The sequence below is a fragment of the Miscanthus floridulus genome, chromosome 1 (genome assembly GCF_019320115.1).
Source record: "Miscanthus floridulus cultivar M001 chromosome 1, ASM1932011v1, whole genome shotgun sequence".
Taxonomy (NCBI): Eukaryota; Viridiplantae; Streptophyta; class Magnoliopsida; order Poales; family Poaceae; genus Miscanthus; species Miscanthus floridulus.
In genome coordinates this window covers 201,524,011-201,543,883 of record NC_089580.1, presented here as the reverse complement: position 1 = coordinate 201,543,883, position 19,873 = coordinate 201,524,011, and positions in this window count along the sequence as shown.

Genomic DNA, 19,873 nt, shown 5'->3' with positions numbered 1-19,873 from the left:
AATCTCCGGAGGATTCGCACAACTCATAGTGTTTGATTCAACTCAGGTTCCGCAGCTTTGCGCATCTGACTCGAATTCGACGCATTCGAGTTGGAGTCTTATCCGAGTCCTTTCAGGAAACCGAGTTCTTTTCCGATGGGACTTAAGAACGTGGCCTTGACCTATCAAGAATACAACTCGGAGTATGCACAGAATCCCTTCAAGAAGTTAGATCTTCCCCCACTTGGACTCTAGAACATGGCCAACATCTTATCAAGGACGGTTCGAAAGATCCTTCAATCCAATGCTTGGGATACCACTGACAGGAGCCCAGGAGGGTCTTGTGCTAACAATAACATCGCAAGACTGTATCATCCACTAGCCAGGTTCCATTCCTGAAGATAGCGGAACCCAACTAGTTGGCACAACAACAGCTATCCTACCTTACCAAGAAGGAGACTCGATCTGCGACATCGAGGCATCTACTAAAGTCATCAGCAACTCCAACAGAATGAAAACTAACACCAATAATAGAACGGCTCATGCATGGGAAGTGCTCATGGTTTGATGTCCTCGGTCACCATTAAATCCCCTAGAAGCACCCGATGTCAGGTCATCAGATGAATTAGAATCCAACATATCACCCTTTGCCTAGGGCTACGATGGAGAAACCGAGAGTCAGAAACAAGCTAGAGAAAGGAAAAAACAAGTTGAAGCAAGGGCGCCAACATCATGCTAGGCAGCGCAGGGAAGCCTGGACCAGATATGAGTCAGAGTTGGCTGAATACGACAGAAGAAAATCACAACGAGAAGTCAAAGAAAGAGGCACGGCAAATACGCCTTATGATAAGATTCGAGAAGCATTAGAAGAACTCAGGGCAACTTCATATCCCGGTGAGAAGTATGAACAGCTCCAAGACTTGCTCCGGTCGACGATCTCGAGAACGCATGAAGAGAGAGCCCAATCAAGACTACCCCGCCAGATCAACAACCCACAGGCAAGAAGATCAAAATCAAGGAAGTCTGCTTTTGAAAGACTTGGGCCAGGTGGAAGCCATAACGGAGAAAGTAGGAAGGAATATAATCAAGGCCACTAATTTGAACAACCAAGAAAGACCAGGAGTAGGGTGCCTACCCAGACAGCCTCGCAGAACTATTCCCATCAAAACAACAGTTGGCCAGAAGGAGGTGCCGAATCCGAATTCAAAAAAGCCAGAACGCATGACAGATTCCCCTATTTCGCGAACAGGCTTGCATCAGTACGATTACCTCACAAGTTCAAACCGTCTAACCACTCCAAGTATGATGGCAAAACTAAACCAAGGCAATGGCTTAGAATATATTCACAATCAATTGAACTAGCCGGAGGGAGACGACGATATCAAAACCTTGTTCTTTCCCATGGCACTAGAAACTATGCCTCTCCAATGGTTCTGTTGATGCAAAAGTGATCTGCAAACACAAAGGGCTAATACCTGAATCGATATCCAAAGCGTGCCAGTCGATTTGACCTGCTAATCGACAAGGATGAAGATACGAACACTTTGGTCCTGACAACAGCGATACGCCCGGAAGTCACGGCCAAGAGGTGTTCACGCGGAACTCAAGAATCGCCGAAGGTCGCACTGAAACGATGCAGCTCGCCGAATCAATGAGAACTCGTAAAAAGGAAAAATATGCAAATTGACGAAGTCGCCGAAAAGTAAGTAGATGCAAATAGGAGTAAAAATTGGTTTTGATGTTGATTGATATTATCTATTACATTGCCCCTTACTCCATATTTATACCCTGATCTAAAGAGACATAACCAAACACAACTAGGACACCAATCCCATATCTAAGGAACACGTGACTCTTACATGAATCATACCCTAACAAATATAGAAAAGGAAATCAACTCCTATCTATTTCCCTGTCCACCTCAATTACGATGGAAACCTCACCGTCCTCTTTCCCATCGGCATACCCCCTATTTCATCGGCAGTAGTCTTCAAGTCTTCCTTCATCGGCATACTCCCTGTTTCATCGGCAGTAGTCTTCAAGCCTCCCTTCATCGGCATACTCCATGTTTCATCGGCAGTAGTCCTCAAGCCTCCCTTCATCGGCATCGACAATAATACCTCCAACCTCATCGGCAACGCCCGAGTCCAAATCAACCTTTCCATCGACCATCACCAGCTATCGGCAACCATCTTTTCAAACTGGCTTTCATCAGCTATCAAAGTATTCAATAACTTTCCCCTTGCCGATTAGTCCACTCCGATCATTTTGACACGTGCCAAAAACGGTGTCAACACATGCCCCCCAATTTCGGAGTATAAAACCATTAATGCTCCGAAATTTACTCCAGATAACGCTTGCCTTTGCCCGATTACCGTAACTCATTCTCCAAGCCAAAACTTGATTTGTTATCAAATCCAATCAAATCTAATCTTGATTCACGCACTTCAGTAAATATCGCACAATCGCCAACCACTCTTGCCTTGATTATGGTTAAGATACCAAAACAATAACCCATCGGCAAGATCTTAACATGATAATGCTGCCATTTTCAGAATTAAAATATCATGTATCGATATCCCTTCCAAGTCATGATTACTTGTTATCAACTCATCTGTACAATCCCCTGATTATCGCGCGAACAGTTACCATATCCCTCTAAACCGCCTTGACCTATATGCGCGCGACATAGAGATAAGTCCAAAATACCCTTATTCTGGGTGGCTTATAAATAGATTTCTCCGGAACCCTCATTTCCTATCTTCAGCCTCCAATCCTTGGCATTCTCTCTCTCCGGCAGCGACTCCGACGAACAACCGCGCGACCTCAACCAACAAGAACCCTTCTCCGGCGCTAACTTCAAGTTTCTGGCTCGTACCTCCACCTTCCTCAAGACAATGGCCATCAACTTCGACGTCCCCGCGGTTCGCTCCACTTCCATTACCTTTTACTTTGATCTTTTTGCAAATTCATTCAGTTGGTGATTTTCCTTTCTTCTGTCTTCTGCTTTTCCTTTCATATATCAGTAACTGACTCTCTTGTAACAGGTTAACAATCCAGCACCATCGGTGAGTAAAAGTGGGAAACCCTTCAATCTCCGGCCTGTTTCCCCAACATCGCCGATCGGCTACAACGCTCCCACCTTAGCCGCTTTGACCCACCAGAAGATTCGTACCAAGACCATCACTTCTAAGTCCAAATTGGCTACAATCCAGGGCTACTCCATCGGCCGCTGCTACAAACCTTGGTCAAAGCATTTAAGGTAACAACCTTGATTATTTTCACTTATGCCGATCACACACTGTATTAACCTTAATCATCAGGGGGTAAGAGCTGCTACTGGATCATCATCGGCAATTCCGCCGATATCAAGCACCACTCCTTCAGAGGTAGCTTCTTGACTTTACATTTTATCTGTTAAATATCATATCTTACACTTGTTTTGCAGCAACAATTGGGTACATCGGCAAACGTACCAGATGTCCAAGCTTCACAACCAACAAGCGTCGATGCCCCCCAGCCAATCATTGCCGATGCTCAAGCAAAGCGCAAAGCTTCAACAGATACTGAAGCACAGTCAAAACGACAAAGGTCTATGCCGATCCCTACATCTGCCCCAATGTCATCGGTCATCATACCTCAAGAGCCCACCACCGATGAAGTCACAGAGGATATCCCATCGGCAAGCTCAGCCGATCCCCCACACGACATACTCCAGGTTGCTTCCTCCAGTCAAGCACAGGAAATCGCCTTGAAACAGGTAAAACCAATCAGCCCATCTGATTTTACAATACTCATACTTACCCCTAACTGATCTCCTTTTCTCTCTCTCAGGAACAAGATTCCCCGAACAGCTTATTTTCCTTTGCCATTGACATTTCTGACGACGATGGAGAGGAGACAAGTTCTTCTCTTGCACTGGGGACAATATCGGCAGAGACTAAATCCAAGTTGGAAACCCTCCTGAACTTGCTACAGCAAGGAACCACCCAACTGGTAGATGATTCGGACCCCGCAAAGGCAATTTTCAAAACAATTCATGGCCAGGTCCCTGCCGATGTTGAAGAAATACTCTTCCCAGCAGCTCACTTAGAAAGCCGCCAACTGCAATATCAACGGGCTGCTCAGCGCATTGCCGATAGAGCAGCTCAAGCTCAACTTAAAGAAGAGATGCTACAACTGAAACAAATCGCTGATGAGAAGCACAAGGGCATCGTCAACTTGCAGACTTCGGGTGCTGCACTTAAGCAGAAAATCTTGGATCTATTAGCAAGGAAGGTAGCTCTATTGGCTGAATTGAAAGAAATCGACGCAGCCTTAACTCATGCTCAACAAGAAGAAAGCCAGCTACCCAATGCCATCAAAGCCCTTCAGCAAGAAAGAGATATCCAAGCTCGCAAAGCTTTAGCCATGAAGAAAAAACTCAAGCCTGTGGAGGGTGCTGCCGATGACGATATCAAAGAAATGGAGGAAGCCGACCAGATTCGCCTGCGTGCGATATTAGCTATCCAATCCTTGTTGAACGTGTAATCTTATTTATTGTATCGGCACTTTATGAGACATTGACACCCTTGCATAATTCTTAGCCGATAGTACTGTTATCGGCACTTATACTTTTATGCATCTGTCCAGATACTAGGGTAATATTTCTTTAAATATTTTCCATTTAACGCTCTGGGAAACACAACCCCTTCGAGGGTTTCTAAAATATATGCATTACCAGGAATAGACTGATTTATCCGATATGGACCTTCCCAATTAGGAGACCACTTTCCAAACTTTGAACTTTTAGTCCCAATCGGTAAAATCAACTTCCAGACCAGATCTCCATCGGCAAACTCTTTTACTTTCACCTTCTTGTCATACCATCTAGCTACTCTTTTCTTATTTTCTTCGATACTAACTAAAGCCCTTAACCGATGACCCGCCACATCTTCCAACTCATCCTTCATAAGAGTATTATAATCATCGGCTGTCAGCTGATTTTGAGAACGTATTCGTCTAGAGCCAACCTTAATTTCCCAAGGCAATACTGCATCGTGTCCATATACTAACTGATAAGGCGTTACTTTGGTTGCACCATGACATGACATCCGATATGACCACAAGGCTTCATTTAATACTGTATGCCACCTCCTAGGATTTTCTTCAATTTTGCGCTTAATGAGTTTGATGATCCCTTTGTTAGAAGCCTCAGCTTGACCATTAGCTTGAGCATAATATGGAGAAGAATTTAAAATTTTAATTCCCATACCTACAGCAAACTCATCAAATTCTCCTGATGTAAACATAGTACCCTGATCGGTAGTGATAGTCTGAGGAATACCAAATCGGTAAACAATATGCTCTTTCACAAAATCAATCATATTGACCGATGTCACCTTTTTTAAAGGAATTGCCTCAACCCACTTTGTGAAATAATCGGTAGCAACCAGAATAAATTTATGTCCCTTACTCGATGGCGGATAAATCTAACCAATGAGATCAATAGCCCATCCCCGGAATGGCCATGGTTTGATTATAGGATTCATAGCCGATGCAGGCGCTCTTTGAATATTACCAAACTTTTGACACCCCTGGCATCCCTTAAAATATTTAAAACAATCTTCAAGAATAGTCGGCCAATAGTACCCATTCCTTCTGATCATCCATTTCATCTTGAAAGCCGATTGATGTGCCCCATATACTCCTTCATGAATTTCACCCATCAAGCTTTTCGATTCATCATTGCTAACACATCTGAGTAAAACTCCATCTATAGTTCGATAATATAATTCATCGTCGAGGAGCACATATTTGGTAGCTTGGAACCTTATACGTCTCTCAACCTTTCTATATGGATCCTTTAAATAATCGACAATCTCCTTCCTCCAGTCATCGGTATCAACTGCCGATGTTAGCACTTCCTGAATAGGCTGATACCCTGAAGCATGCTGAGCTAGTCGATTAGCTTCCTCATTATGCAATCGAGAGATATGTTCAAGACGAAAATCTCTAAATCCTTTCAATAATTGCAAACACCTTTCATAATACGAAATCAAAGCTTCACTTCGGCATTCATAAATTCCAGCCAATTGATTTATAACTAGCATAGAATCACCAAAGATTTCAACAACATCGGCACGTATCTCCTTCAGCAATTCTAACCCCTTTATCAAGGCTTGGTATTCAGCTTGATTGTTTGTCGCTGTAGCAACAATCGGCAATGAAAACTCATACTTCTTTCCTTGAGGTGAAATTAACAAAATGCCGATACCTGCTCCTTCACCACATGTGGACCCATCGAAGAAAAGTGTCCAGGGAGCAATCCCCAGAGAATCCACCGTATTACAATGCTGAGTGACAAAATCAGCCATCACTTGCCCTTTAACTGCCTTAGTTGATTTGTAGCGTAGTTCAAATTCTGATAATGCTAAAATCCATTTGCCGATTCTACCACTTAATATCGGCATCGACAGCATATACTTGACCACATCGTCTTTGCATATGACCGTACATTCGGCAGATAACAAATAATGCCTTAATTTGACACAAGAAAAGTATAAGCACAGACACAATTTCTCGATAGCCGAATACCTCGTCTCAGCATCCACTAATCTTCTGCTCAAATAATAAATAACATGTTCTTTCCCTTCAAATTCTTGAATAAGAGCTGAACCGATAACTGTATCATCAGCTGACAAATATAACCTGAAAGGCTTCCCATGTTGAGGTGGAACTAGCACTGGAGGATTTGATAAATATTTCTTAATTTCATCAAGGGCTAATTGCTGTTCAACTCCCCATACAAACTCCTGATCAGCTTTCAATTTAAGTAGTGGGCTGAAAGCCTTGATCTTACCCGACAGATTAGATATGAATCTTCTAATGAAATTAATCTTACCGATCAAAGATTGCAATTCAGTCTTATTGGCAGGAGCAATTACCTTGTTAATTGCATCAATAGACTTCCTACTGATTTCAATGCCCCGCTGATGCACCATAAAACCCAAGAATTGTCCTGCCGATACACCGAATGCACATTTATTAGGATTCATCTTCAATCCATGCTTTCTTGTGCACTCCAGTATTTTTCGCAGATCGGCTAAATGTGCTGTGATATCTCCAGACTTAATCACTACATCATCAATGTAGATCTCCACTAATGTGCCGATGTACTCATGAAAAATAAAGTTCATAGCCCTTTGATAAGTAGCACCGGCATTTTTCAAACCAAACGTCATGACTATCCACTCGAACAACCCCACATGCCCTGGACATCTGAAAGCAGTCTTGGGAATATCTTCCTCAGCCATGAATATTTGATTGTAACCTGCATTACCATCCATGAAGCTGATAATTTGATGTCCAGCCGCAGCATCAATCAACAAATCAGCAATCGGCATTGGATAGCCATCCATCGGTGTGGCTTTGTTGAGATTCCTGAAATCAATACAGACACGAAGTTTTCCATTTTTCTTATAAACAGGAACCACATTAGAGATCCACTCTGCGTATCGACATTGCCGAATAAACTTTGCTTCAATTAATTTAGTTATTTCGGCCTTAATGTCAGGAAGTACATTAGGGTTGCATCGGCGCGCTGGCTGCTGATGTGGCCGAAATCCAGATTTGATAGGTAACCGATGTTCAACTATCGATCGGTCTAATCCAGGCATCTCAGTATAATCCCAAGCAAAACAATCTTTATATTCTTTTAACAAATCTGTTATTCGCTGCTTACACTTGGAATCTAACTTAGCACTAATAAAAGTAGGTCTTGACGTATCACCATCACCGATATCTACTTCTACTAAATCATCTGCCGATGTGAACCCTTGACCTAATTTTCCATCATCGGCAAACCTATCCATTAAAACTCCTCTTCAGAACCGACTGCTTGGATCGGTGGAATTTCATAATCAGCAACTCTAAGGAACTCTTTTTCCCAAGCTTCTCCTGATATGCATTTAGTTCGCTCATAAGTATCTGATTCTGCCGATGCGATGATATAAGAAGAATCACCAGGGACGACCTCAATCTTATCCCCAATCCATTGTACGAGGCATTGATGCATTGTAGAAGGAACACAACAATTAGCATGAATCCAATCCCTCCCTAGAAGCAGATTATATGCACCCTTGCCGTTGATAACAAAGAACGTCGTTGGCAAGGTTTTGCTGCCGATGGTCAATTCAACGCACACTGCCCCTTTAGCCGGTGACACATTGCCTTCAAAATCTTTCAACATCATATCGGTTTTGGTCAAGTCTTGATCTCCTTTACCAAGTTTCCGATACATTACGTAAGGCATAATATTAATCGCAGCCCCTCCATCAATAAGTACCTTAGACACAGGCTGCCCATCAACTCTGCCCTTCACAAATAAAGCCTTAAGATGCTGTCTCTCGTCATCGGTAGGTTTCTCAAAAACAGCCATCATTGGATCTAGTGTTAGCTGAGCTACTTGATCAGAGAGAACAACTTCTTCCTCATTATCAGATAGTGCCAGAAACTCCATCGGCAACATGAATACCATATTAACATCTGCCGATGGACCCTTATTTTTGTGTTTTACCTGCCACTGCTGATGACCAGGCCTTTCATTGGAGGATTTTTCCTCTTGGTATAAATCCTCCTGACGCTCACGTTGCATCCTCCTTCTCCGCGTCTTTGTCAGACCCTCTGGGCACCACCGAGGAAACTTGGTTTTCCAAACCGGCTGATAACAAGTCCTAGTTGGTTCTACACGACGTATATTAGGGTCCCTGTAGAATATTTCCTCATCGGGAACTCTTGCGTTTGCCATCTCCTCAAGCTCCTCTTGATTCCTTGGAAAATATCCAGCGCGTTTACCAAGCCTCTCATGTACACTAAGTCTGCCCCCCAGCCGATCATGCACTAATGTTCTGCCTCTGATCGGCTCGTTGATAGACAAACCCTGACTACCACGTTGAAACCTCCTTTCTGAACGATTGACTCCGTAATAACCATTATACTCAGGGCAATTTTCAACAGTTGGCAATTTAATACCTTCTTCCCAGCAATGGATGAAAAACGGACATCTCCAATGATCTTTATGTCGATTCCATTCTTCCTGACGTCTCATTTCTTGCTGTTGTCGATATCGGTCATTACGTTGACGCCAACCCTCCTCCTGCCTTCGATGAGTAATCACAATGCCAGGTCGAGGAGGATTTTTGGAACTACTGCTTTCTCCTAGCAAACCCTTACTCTTTGTATCATCGGTAGTTATCCGATGTTGGGGGTCCACTGACGCATTTTTCTCAGCAGCCTCTGACGTCAATACCTTGGTCTTTCCTTTGGCATCCAACATATTTGCTGGAAAAGGGTGTTGATCAATTTTCATCGGCTTCTGGGCCTTGGAAGTACCAAACTTAATTCTCCCAGATTCAATAGCCGATTGTAACTGTTGCCTGAATACCTTGCACTCATTTGTACTGTGTGAAGTTGCATTGTGCCATTTGCAGTACAAAATCTTCTTCAACTCTTCTGCCGATGGGATCACATGATTAGGTGACAGCTTAATTTGGCCCTCTTGAAGCAGAAGATCAAATATTTTATCGGCCTTGGTGATATCAAAGGTAAACTTTTCTGGCTCTTTTTGACCAAAGGGACATGATATCGGCTTTTTATTCTTAACCCACTCAGCTAAGCCGATAACTGGTTCTTCATCAGAGTCAGAATCTCCTACTTCTTCAACAAATGATACCTTTTTACTCCAGTTCTTTTTAGGTTCAAAAACCCTAGTATCTTGATCAGAGATCCTTTGCACAAGATGACTGAGGCTTTCAAACTCCTGAGAAGCATATCTGTCCTTAAGATGTGGCAATAACCCTTGGAAAGCCAGATCGGCAAGCTGCCGATCATCCAGCACCAGGCTGTAGCACTTATTTTTTACATCTCATAGCCTTTGTACAAAGCTCTCTACCGATTCATCATTACGCTGTCTTAATTTTACTAAATCGGTAAGCTTCTTTTCATGGATTCCAGCAAAGAAATACTTATGGAATTGTTTTTCTAGATCAACCCAAGTAATAATAGAATTTGGTGGTAATGAAATGAACCATTTAATGCTGATCCAGATAAAGATGATGAAAATAATCGAACTCTTAATTCATCTCTGTTAGCTGCCTCTCCACATTGAATAATGAAACGATTGACATATTCCATTGTTGATGTATCATCTTGCCCAGAGAATTTAGTGAAATCCGGTACCTTGTACCGATTTGGGAGAGGAATTAAATCGTATGCAGGAGGGTATGGAGTTTGATAAGAATAAGTATTGACCTTGGGCTTTATCCCAAACTGATCCTTCACAATTTCTGCTATCTTATCGGCCCAAAAAGCATCAGCCTCCTGCTGACGAACTGGTTGAATTTCTACAGGAGGTGCCTGCTGACATCCCTCCACATATCTTTGTAGCCCACGATCTCCAGCAATCGGCATATTTGCCGTTACTTGTGGTCCATTAGCCTGTTGGAAAGGATTCATCGGCTGGGCTGCCGATGGTTGATTCTGGAAACCAGCTTGCATATGACCTTGTTGAATCCCTGCAACCTGCTGATTTCGCTGAACTGTATGTTGAATAGGTAACTGTCCTGACCAATCGTTATTAGAACTCATCGGTACAAAACTTACCGATGGCTGGTAATTTGCTGATATTGTTGGATAATTATAACTGGTTTGAGGCATGAACTGAACCCCAGTTTGACTTATAGCAGGGGCTTTCTGCTGCATCGGCAGTAAGCTCGCCGATGGGCTTGAATTGAATGTTTGAACCATAGGCATCTGGAAACCTCCTGGAGTTGGTTGCGCAGAAGTAGTCGCGGCATATTGAGGCACTTGAGCCATCGGCGAAACGGCCGATGGTATAGGCGCTCTTCCTACTGCATCAAACACTTGAGGTAATCTAGGATTGAAAGCAGAGGACTCTGGAGGCATGCCATATCCCCACCAATTAGTAGGAATCTGGCTATTCTGAGACACAGGGCCTGACATAGCTGATGCCGATAGATCTGTATTAAGCTGAACTCGCCCTCCTGGTAGTACCTAATCTGATTGTATCGGTGTAGATTGAATATTAGGTGAGCCTGCCAATACTGGAGGGGAAGTAACTTCTGTACCCACAACGGCCGAAGGAGCCGATGGAGTTTTGACAGATGTCGGCTCTGGTTGATGATAGGCAGGCCCAACGTAATGTGGTGCCGCTTGTCCTTCTTTGAGAGTTCGAACCACAGCATTATGAACAGTATTGGACAGTACATTGGAATGATTAATTAAAGCATGATTTACTGCAGAATTAACCATCTCTTGAAGTTTACCAGGATTGGAGTCAAAGGTAACCTGCCGAGGCAACGGCAAATCTTGCTTCTGGATGACTTGTCCACTCTTGTTCAAGCTAAACGATCTCAGACAAAGCTGCTTGTATTCTTCTACAGCCTTTTCCATAGCCTGCCTCTGTTCTTCCTTGAGATCTTCTTCTGATACTGCGATAATGTTCCCTGAATCGATCTCGGAATTGAACATATTGATTGATCTATCCCACCGAGCGTGCCAAAAGATGTGTTGATGCAAAAGTGATCTGCAAACACAAAGGGCTAATACCCGAATCAATATCCAAAGCGTGCCAGTCGATTTGACCTGCTAATCGACAAGGATGAAGATACGAACACTTTGGTCCTGACAATAGCGATACGCCCGGAAGTCACGGCCAAGAGGTGTTCACGCGGAACTCAAGAATCGCCGAAGGTCGCACTGAAACGATGCAGCTCGCCGAATCAATGAGAACTCGTAAAAAGGAAAAATATGCAAATTGACGAAGTCGCCGAAAAGTAAGTAGATGCAAATAGGAGTAAAAATTGGTTTTGATGTTGATTGATATTATCTATTACATTGCCCCTTACTCCATATTTATACCCTGATCTAAAGAGACATAACCAAACACAACTAGGACACCAATCCCATATCTAAGGAACACGTGACTCTTACATGAATCATACCCTAACAAATATAGAAAAGGAAATCAACTCCTATCTATTTCTCTGTCCACCTCAATTACGATGGAAACCTCACCGTCCTCTTTCCCATCGGCATACCCCCTATTTCATCGGCAGTAGTCTTCAAGTCTTCCTTCATTGGCATACTCCCTGTTTCATCGGCAGTAGTCTTCAAGCCTCCCTTCATCGGCATACTCCATGTTTCATCGGCAGTAGTCCTCAAGCCTCCCTTCATCGGCATCGACAATAATACCTCCAACCTCATCGGCAACGCCCGAGTCCAAATCAACCTTTCCATCGACCATCACCAGCTATCGGCAACCATCTTTTCAAACTGGCTTTCATCAGCTATCAAAGTATTCAATAACTTTCCCCTTGCCGATTAGTCCACTCCGATCATTTTGACACGTGCCAAAAACGGTGTCAACAGGTTCGATAAATTGAACCCAGGATCAATCAGAAATTGGGAAGACTTGCAAAGAGCTTTCTGTGAAAATTTCGCGGGTATCATCACACACCTGATCACTCATGCAGAACTGAAAGGACTCAAACAAAAGGGAGGCGAAAGTCTCAGAAATTACTATCGACGGTTCGGCGAACTACGGGCTTAAGTGCATGACATCACCGAACGAGAAGTAATTGAAGCTTTCTCTCACGGAATCATGGCTAGGTGGCAATTTCAAAACTTCTGCAAAGAAAATCCAAGAAACAATGAAGAATTCAGACGAACAGTAGAAAAGATGATTACTGTAGAAGAAAAAACATGAGAGAGGTTCCCGGATAGAAGCAACCAGGACAACTCGGACAAGCAAAATCATCGAAATAGCAGACATCAAGAAAGAAAACAATACCGTGGCAATGGCCGACAAATCAAAGAAATTTTCCAAACCCAGAAGATATGATGACATTGAAAACATACATTGCCCATTGCACCCTAATGGGAGGCACACCATCAGAAATTGCTACACTTTCAATGATCAATACACAAGAAAAGATAGTAAGGAGAACACCAAAGAGGACAATCAGAAAAAAGATGAAGACAACCACGAGGACAAAGGATTCCAAAAACCCAGGGGAACGGTAGCAGTGATCTTCTCAGGGGCTCCAGATTACAGAAGCAAACATCAAAAAAAACTAGCACTATAGACTATCATGACAGCAGAACCGGCTACGCCAAGATATCTCAATTGGTCACAATATCCAATCTAATTTTCAAGAGAAGACCAATGGACTAGCGTAGGGAACGCAGGCCATTACCCACTAGTTCTAGACGCAACTATTGCCGGTATGACTGTCACCAAAGTACTAATCGACGGGGGAGCTGGACTCAACATCATCTTTTTAGAAACACTAAGGAAGATGGGACTACAACTCAACGGGATGATCACACCAACAAGCACACCTTTTTACAGAATAGTACCCGGCAAAGCAGCCATGCTGCTCGGACAAATTACTCTACCAGTCACTTTTGGAACACCCTCAAACTATCATACAAAATTCATTAAATTTGAGGTGGCGGACTTTGAGTCATTATACCACACAATTCTCGGACGACCGGCACTAGCAAAATTCATGGCGATACCGCATTACCCGTATTTGCTGCTCAAGATGCCAGGATCTAATGGAGTACTTTCCCTTCGAAGTGACTTGAAACGTGCTTTTGACTGCGATGTTCAAGCAATCCAGATTGTAGCCAGAGCACAAGATGACCAAAGTAGAAAAGAAATAGCCACAATTGCTGCAGAGATGAGCCAAGAAGAATTAGAAATACCGGCTAAAAAGCCCAGCATCATTGCACCACCAAAAGAAGCCAACGTCAAGCAAATTGACTTGGGCACTGGCGATACCTCCAAGACAGCAACCATCAGTGCTCACCTCTCGACAAAATAGGAACTCGCGCTCACCAACTTTCTTCGGGACAACAAAGATATCTTTGCTTAGAAGCCGACCAACATGCCGGGTGTCCCAAGAGAGTTGGTTGAGCACAGAATTGATGTTAATGAAAGCTCCAAGCCTGTAAAGCAATGGCTACGACGATTCTCACCCGACAAAAAGGCAGCGATTAAAAAAGAAATCGTAAAGCTAATAGCGGCCGGATTCATTAGAGAAATCCTTCATCCAAATTGGCTAGCAAACCCGGTCCTTGTGCAGAAGAAGAACACGGACGAGTGGCGCATGTGCATCGACTACACAGATCTCAACAAACATTGTCCAAAAGATCCGTTCGGGCTACCACGCATTGACCAGATAGTTGACTCAATAGCAGGGTCTGCACTATTATCCTTTCTCGATTGCTATTTAGGGTATCACCAGATCGCATTAAAAGAATAAGACCAGAGCAAGACATCTTTCATTACTCCATTCAGTGCTTACTGTTACAAGACCATGTCGTTTGGACTAAAGAACGCTGGTGCCACATACCAAAGAGCTATCCAAACTTGCCTTGGGGATCAAATTGGTGAAAATGTGGAGGCATACGTGGATGATGTAGTGGTGAAGACAAAGAACCCAGACACTCTGATTGAAGATTTGAAGCAAACCTTTGAAAACTTGAAGAGATGGAGATGGAAGTTGAACCCAAATAAATGTGTATTCGGAGTTCCCTCAGGACAACTACTCGGATTTTTGGTCAGTCAGTGCGGGATTGAAGCCAGCACCAAGCAAATTCGAGCTATAACAGAAATGGGCCCACCTAGAAACATCAAAGATGTGCAAAAGCTAACGGGCTGCATGGCGGCACTCAATCGTTTCATTTCAAGGCTCGGTGAAAAAGGACTACCTTTCTTTAAACTACTAAAGAAGACAGATAAGTTCGAATGGACAGAAGAAGCCAATGAAGCTTTCAAGAAACTTAAGGCATACCTCACATCCTCACCAATTCTCACACCACCAAGGAAAGACGAAGATATGATGCTATACATTGCGGCGACTACTGCTGTGGTCAGCACGGCAATAGTCGTAGAAAGAGAAGAAGAAGGACACATGTATAAAGTACAACGACCTGTATACTACATCAGCGAAGTATTATCTGAATAAAAAATATGGTACCCGCATGTGCAAAAACTATTCTACGCCCTATTGATCACTTCACGTAAGCTTTGCCACTATTTTGAAAGCCACCAGATCATAGTGGTGACAGACTTCCCGCTCGGAGACATCTTACACAACAGAGATGCAACGGGACGCATATCAAAGTGGGCAGTTGAACTCGGAGCTCTTAACATCGATTTCACCCTGCGGAAAGCAATCAAATCTCAAGCCCTTGCCAATTTTGTGGCCGAGTGGACAGAGATTCAACAGCCTTTATTAGATACAATCTTTGACCACTAGAAGATGTACTTTGATGGGTCACTCAAACTAGGCGGAGCCGGTGCAGGCGTTCTCCTCATTTCTCCAGAAGGAAAACAACTCAAGTATGTCCTTCAGATATTATGGTAAGCTACAAATAACGAAGCAGAATATGAAGCCCTCATCCACGGGCTACGAGTGGCAATTACCCTCGGAATAAAGAGATTACTCATATACGGCGACTCAGCAGTAGTCATCAACCAAGTCAACAAAGATTGGGATTGCACCAAAGAAAACATGGGGGCTTACTGTGCTGAAATATAGAAACTTGAAAAACATTTCCAAGGATTAGAAATTCTACACGTCCTGCGCGATTCCAACATTACAGCAGATGTCCTCGCCAAGCTCAGATCAGATAGAGCAAAGGTTCCACCCGGCATATTCATAGAAGAGCTATCAGTTCCCTTTATCAAACAACCCGGTGAAACAACCCACAAAATTCAGGCTCAAGGCGTTTAGATCTTGGTAATCAACACTTCATGGAGCCAAGTTTTTATCGACTATATCAGAGAAAATAAATTGCTAGCAGATAAAGCAGAAGCCACCCAAATTGTTCGCAGAAGCAAAAACTACGTTCTAGTAGGAGATAGACTTTATAGAAGAGCAGCATCATCAGGAGTACTCCTAAAATGTGTCTCATTTGAAGAAGGCAAAGAGATCCTAGACGAAATACACTCAGGTTGCTGTGGAAATCATGCCGCTTCAAGAACACTGGTTGGCAAAGCATTTCGCTCCAGATTCTACTGGCCAACCGCTTTAAAAGATGCAGAAGAACTTGTCAAAAAATGCAAAGGTTGCCAAATGTTTGCAAGACAAGCACATGTGCCAGCTCACAATCTTATTTGCATCCCACCCGCTTGGCCTTTTTCCTGCTGGGGGCTAGATCAAGTAGGACCTCTAAAGAAAGCAAAAGGCGGCTTCGAGTACATCTTTGTAGCAATCGATAAGTTCACCAAGTGGATCGAATACAAACCACTCGTGAAATACAACACAACCAAAGTAGTCGAGTTCATCCAAGACATTATGCACCACTTCGGCATGCCCAATCGAATCATCACAGATCTAGGCTCCCCCTTCACAGCTACAGAATTCAAAAGCTGGGCACAAAACTGTGGTTTCAGTATAGACTACGTGTCTGTTGCACATCCAGAAGCCAACGGACAAGTAGAAAGGACTAATGGACTCATACTAGCCGGATTAAAACCAAGGTTATACGAAGAACTAGTGGACTATGGGTCCAAATGGATTGAAGAATTACCTAAAGTAGTATGGGGGCTACGAACTCAAATAAGTAGAGCAACAGGCTACTCACCCTTCTTCCTAGTTTACGGGTCAGAAGCCGTACTGCCTGCTGATTTGATCTGGACATCACCAAAGATAGAACAATACGATGAAGGAGAAGCAGAACACACAAGAAGATTAGAACTCGACAGCTCAGAAGAAGTCAGGGTAAACGCTACCCTCCAATCAGCCAGATACCTACAAGGTTTAAGATGACACTACAACAAGAGCACCCATCCTTGATCATTACAAGTCGGAGACTTAGTGCTAAGAAGGATACAAAAAACTAACAGACGACATAAGCTACTCAGTCCATGGGAAGGTCCATTCATTGTCACAAAAGTCACCAGACCAGGCGCATACAAGTTAATAACCGAAGATGGAAGAGAAGTCAACAATACATAGCACATCAGCCAGCTAAGAAGATTCTACGCATGAAAACAACTCAAAGGAGAATACATGTATGAAGCACAAGAGATCAACGTTCATGACCTATAAAGATGTTGTTCCTCGACAAAATGTGTATTATGGCTTATCAAACGATCATAATCAATAAAGATGGTTTTTCGACAACATATGTCTTATGATGACTAAGCCCCGAGTTGTTTCCAAAAGAGCAAAATGGCTGAAAACATGTCTGAGCATCCCGGCCGAGAGCAAAATAGCTAAAAAGACGCTTGAGCCCGCCAGTGAGGGTAGCTAATAAGCTAACACCCGAATAAAAGAGCAAAATGGCTGAAAACATGCCTGAGCATCCCGGCCAAGAGCAAAATAGCTGAAAAGACGCTTGAGCCCGCTAATGAGGGTAGCTAATAAGTTAACACCCGAACAAAAGAGCAAAATGGCTGAAAATATGTCTGAGCATCCCGGCCGAGAGCAAAATAGCTGAAAAGATGCTTGAGCCTGCCGATGAGGGTAGCTAAAAGCTAACACCCGAAACAAAAAGCAAAATGGCTGAAAACATGCCTAAGCATCCCGACCGAGAGCAAAATAGCTGAAAAGATGCTTGAGCCCGCCAATGAGGATAGCTAAAAGCTAACACCCGAAACAAAAAGCAAAATGGCTGAAAACATGCCTGAGCATCCCGGCCGAGAGCAAAATAGCTGAAAAGACACTTGAGCCCGCCGATGAGGGTAGCTAAAAGCTAACACCCAAAACAAAAAACAAAATGGCTAAAAACATGCCTGAGCATCCCGGCCAAGAGCAAAATAGCTGAAAAGACGCTTGAGCCCGCCGATGAGGGTAGCTAAAAGCTAACACCCAAAACAAAAAGCAAAATGGCGAAAAATATGCCTGAGCATCCCGGCCGAGAGCAAAATAGCTGAAAAGGCGCTTGAGCCCGCCGATGAGGGTAGCTAAAAGCTAACACCCGAAACAAAAAGCAAAATGGCGGAAAACATGCCTGAGCATCCCGGCCGAGAGCAAAATAGCTGAAAAGATGCTTGAGCCCGCCGATGAGGGTAGCTAAAAGCTAACACCTAAAACTAATCGACCGAAATTAAGCTTTAAAAGACCCTCCAGCTCTTCATTCCGAAAAGCAAGAGGCTCGGGGGCTACATCTAGATAGGAATACTTTTTCCTCAGAAAAGCACAAGCGCCACTCAAGAAAGCACTCGGATGCTGAAGTTTGTCAAGGCAACATTCCATGCCGAGTCGTTTTACATAGTGCAGACGAAAGGTTGTCAACACAAAGATCTACATCTAATAAGTCATAGCACGGACAAAGCACTCGACGGATCACAGAAGAAAAGAAAAGTACTCGGCAAATCGAGGGATTTTGTTAGGATAACGCACAGAGTTGTTCGCAGAGCAGAGACGAAAATGGGACAAAGTACTCAGCAAGTCAAGTAACTCCGACCACACCCGGGCAAAGAATACATCAACAAAAATAAAGAATCTTCATTTGAAGAGGAGTGTAATATTACAAGAGGCTGGTCAATTGGATCAGGCATTGTCATCAGGAAGGGAAATATCAATATTAAGACTGTCTACAACCCTACTGGCTAAATCCTCGACCTTAGGCTCCATCTTCTCAACGGCATCAAGGTATTCTTGACTATCAGCTTCCTCTGCTATCTTGGACAGAGGCGCCTCTGGAGCAAGGACCCGGACCTGGGCCAACACATTCTTGGTACATACTTGAGCGCACTTCGTCGCAAACTCTTGGAAACGAGTCAGAATCTGAGGAATGAACTAAGCCCAAGATTGCCCGTCATCCGCTGGAGTCCGGAGAACATCAGCTACTGAACGAAAGGATTTCCACAAAACATTCCAATTTTTAGTAGCCATCACCAGCTTCCCAGACAAGTCTTTAATAGTTTTTTAGGTCTGCACAAGATCTTTATCAGCTCCACGCTTGATCAACTTAGCAAGTGCAAGTTCTTCTTCAACACGAGTAGTTACCTCCTTAGCCTTGTTATGACTTGTACGAACAAGAGCCTTCATTTCATCAATGCCCTCCGAGAGCTTTTTTCCTTCAACTTGGAGAGCTGGACAAGACACCAAACAACAAGTTAGCAGGAGGGAAAGGTTTGAATACTGAAAGAAACAAAGAGAACCCAGAATACCTTTACATTCTTTCTTCACGGCTTCTAAGCTCTTCATGGCCTCTGAGTTCTTTGAAGCCTCTCGGATAGCAGCATCTTTCTGTTTCCCCAACTCCTGGGCAACAGTGTCTCTCTGTTTCTCTACCTCTATTGCCCGGGCACGGAGAGCCTTTTCCTCTTTTTGATATGACTTACGCTCAGTCTCCAGCTTGGCCCAGAGGAGGTCAAGGTCAGTCTTCAGAGAACTTACCTCGGAGGACAACTTCTTCTCGGTTTCAGACGAAAAGAAGAAGCCAGTATGGTCATGAGAGAAAGTCTAAACAATTAAAGATAGAAAAAAATAAGGCATAAGGATGAAGGCAAAACAAATAGCCTAAGAAAGAATCTCAAAAAAACTTACGTGAAGCTTCTCCCCAAAAGAAGTCACAGAAGATGCCAAGCTCCCCCAGGCTACGGTCAGCTCCGATAGCCGATGGGTGGCATCGAACTATTGCACCACGTCACCAGAAAAAGAGGGACTGCCAGAAGCAAGAGAAGGGGAAGGAGAGGCCAGCTGGGGCAAAGAAGGAATGACCAAAGCAACCTCCAGGGAAGCTGAAGCCAATCCCTTGGAAGGACCCGATGCGATGGCCACAGTCACCTCCAGGGCGGCCAAGTCCGCAACTTCACCAGATAGCTCCGAAGCCCCCGCAGCAACTTCACCAACAGTATGTTGTGAGC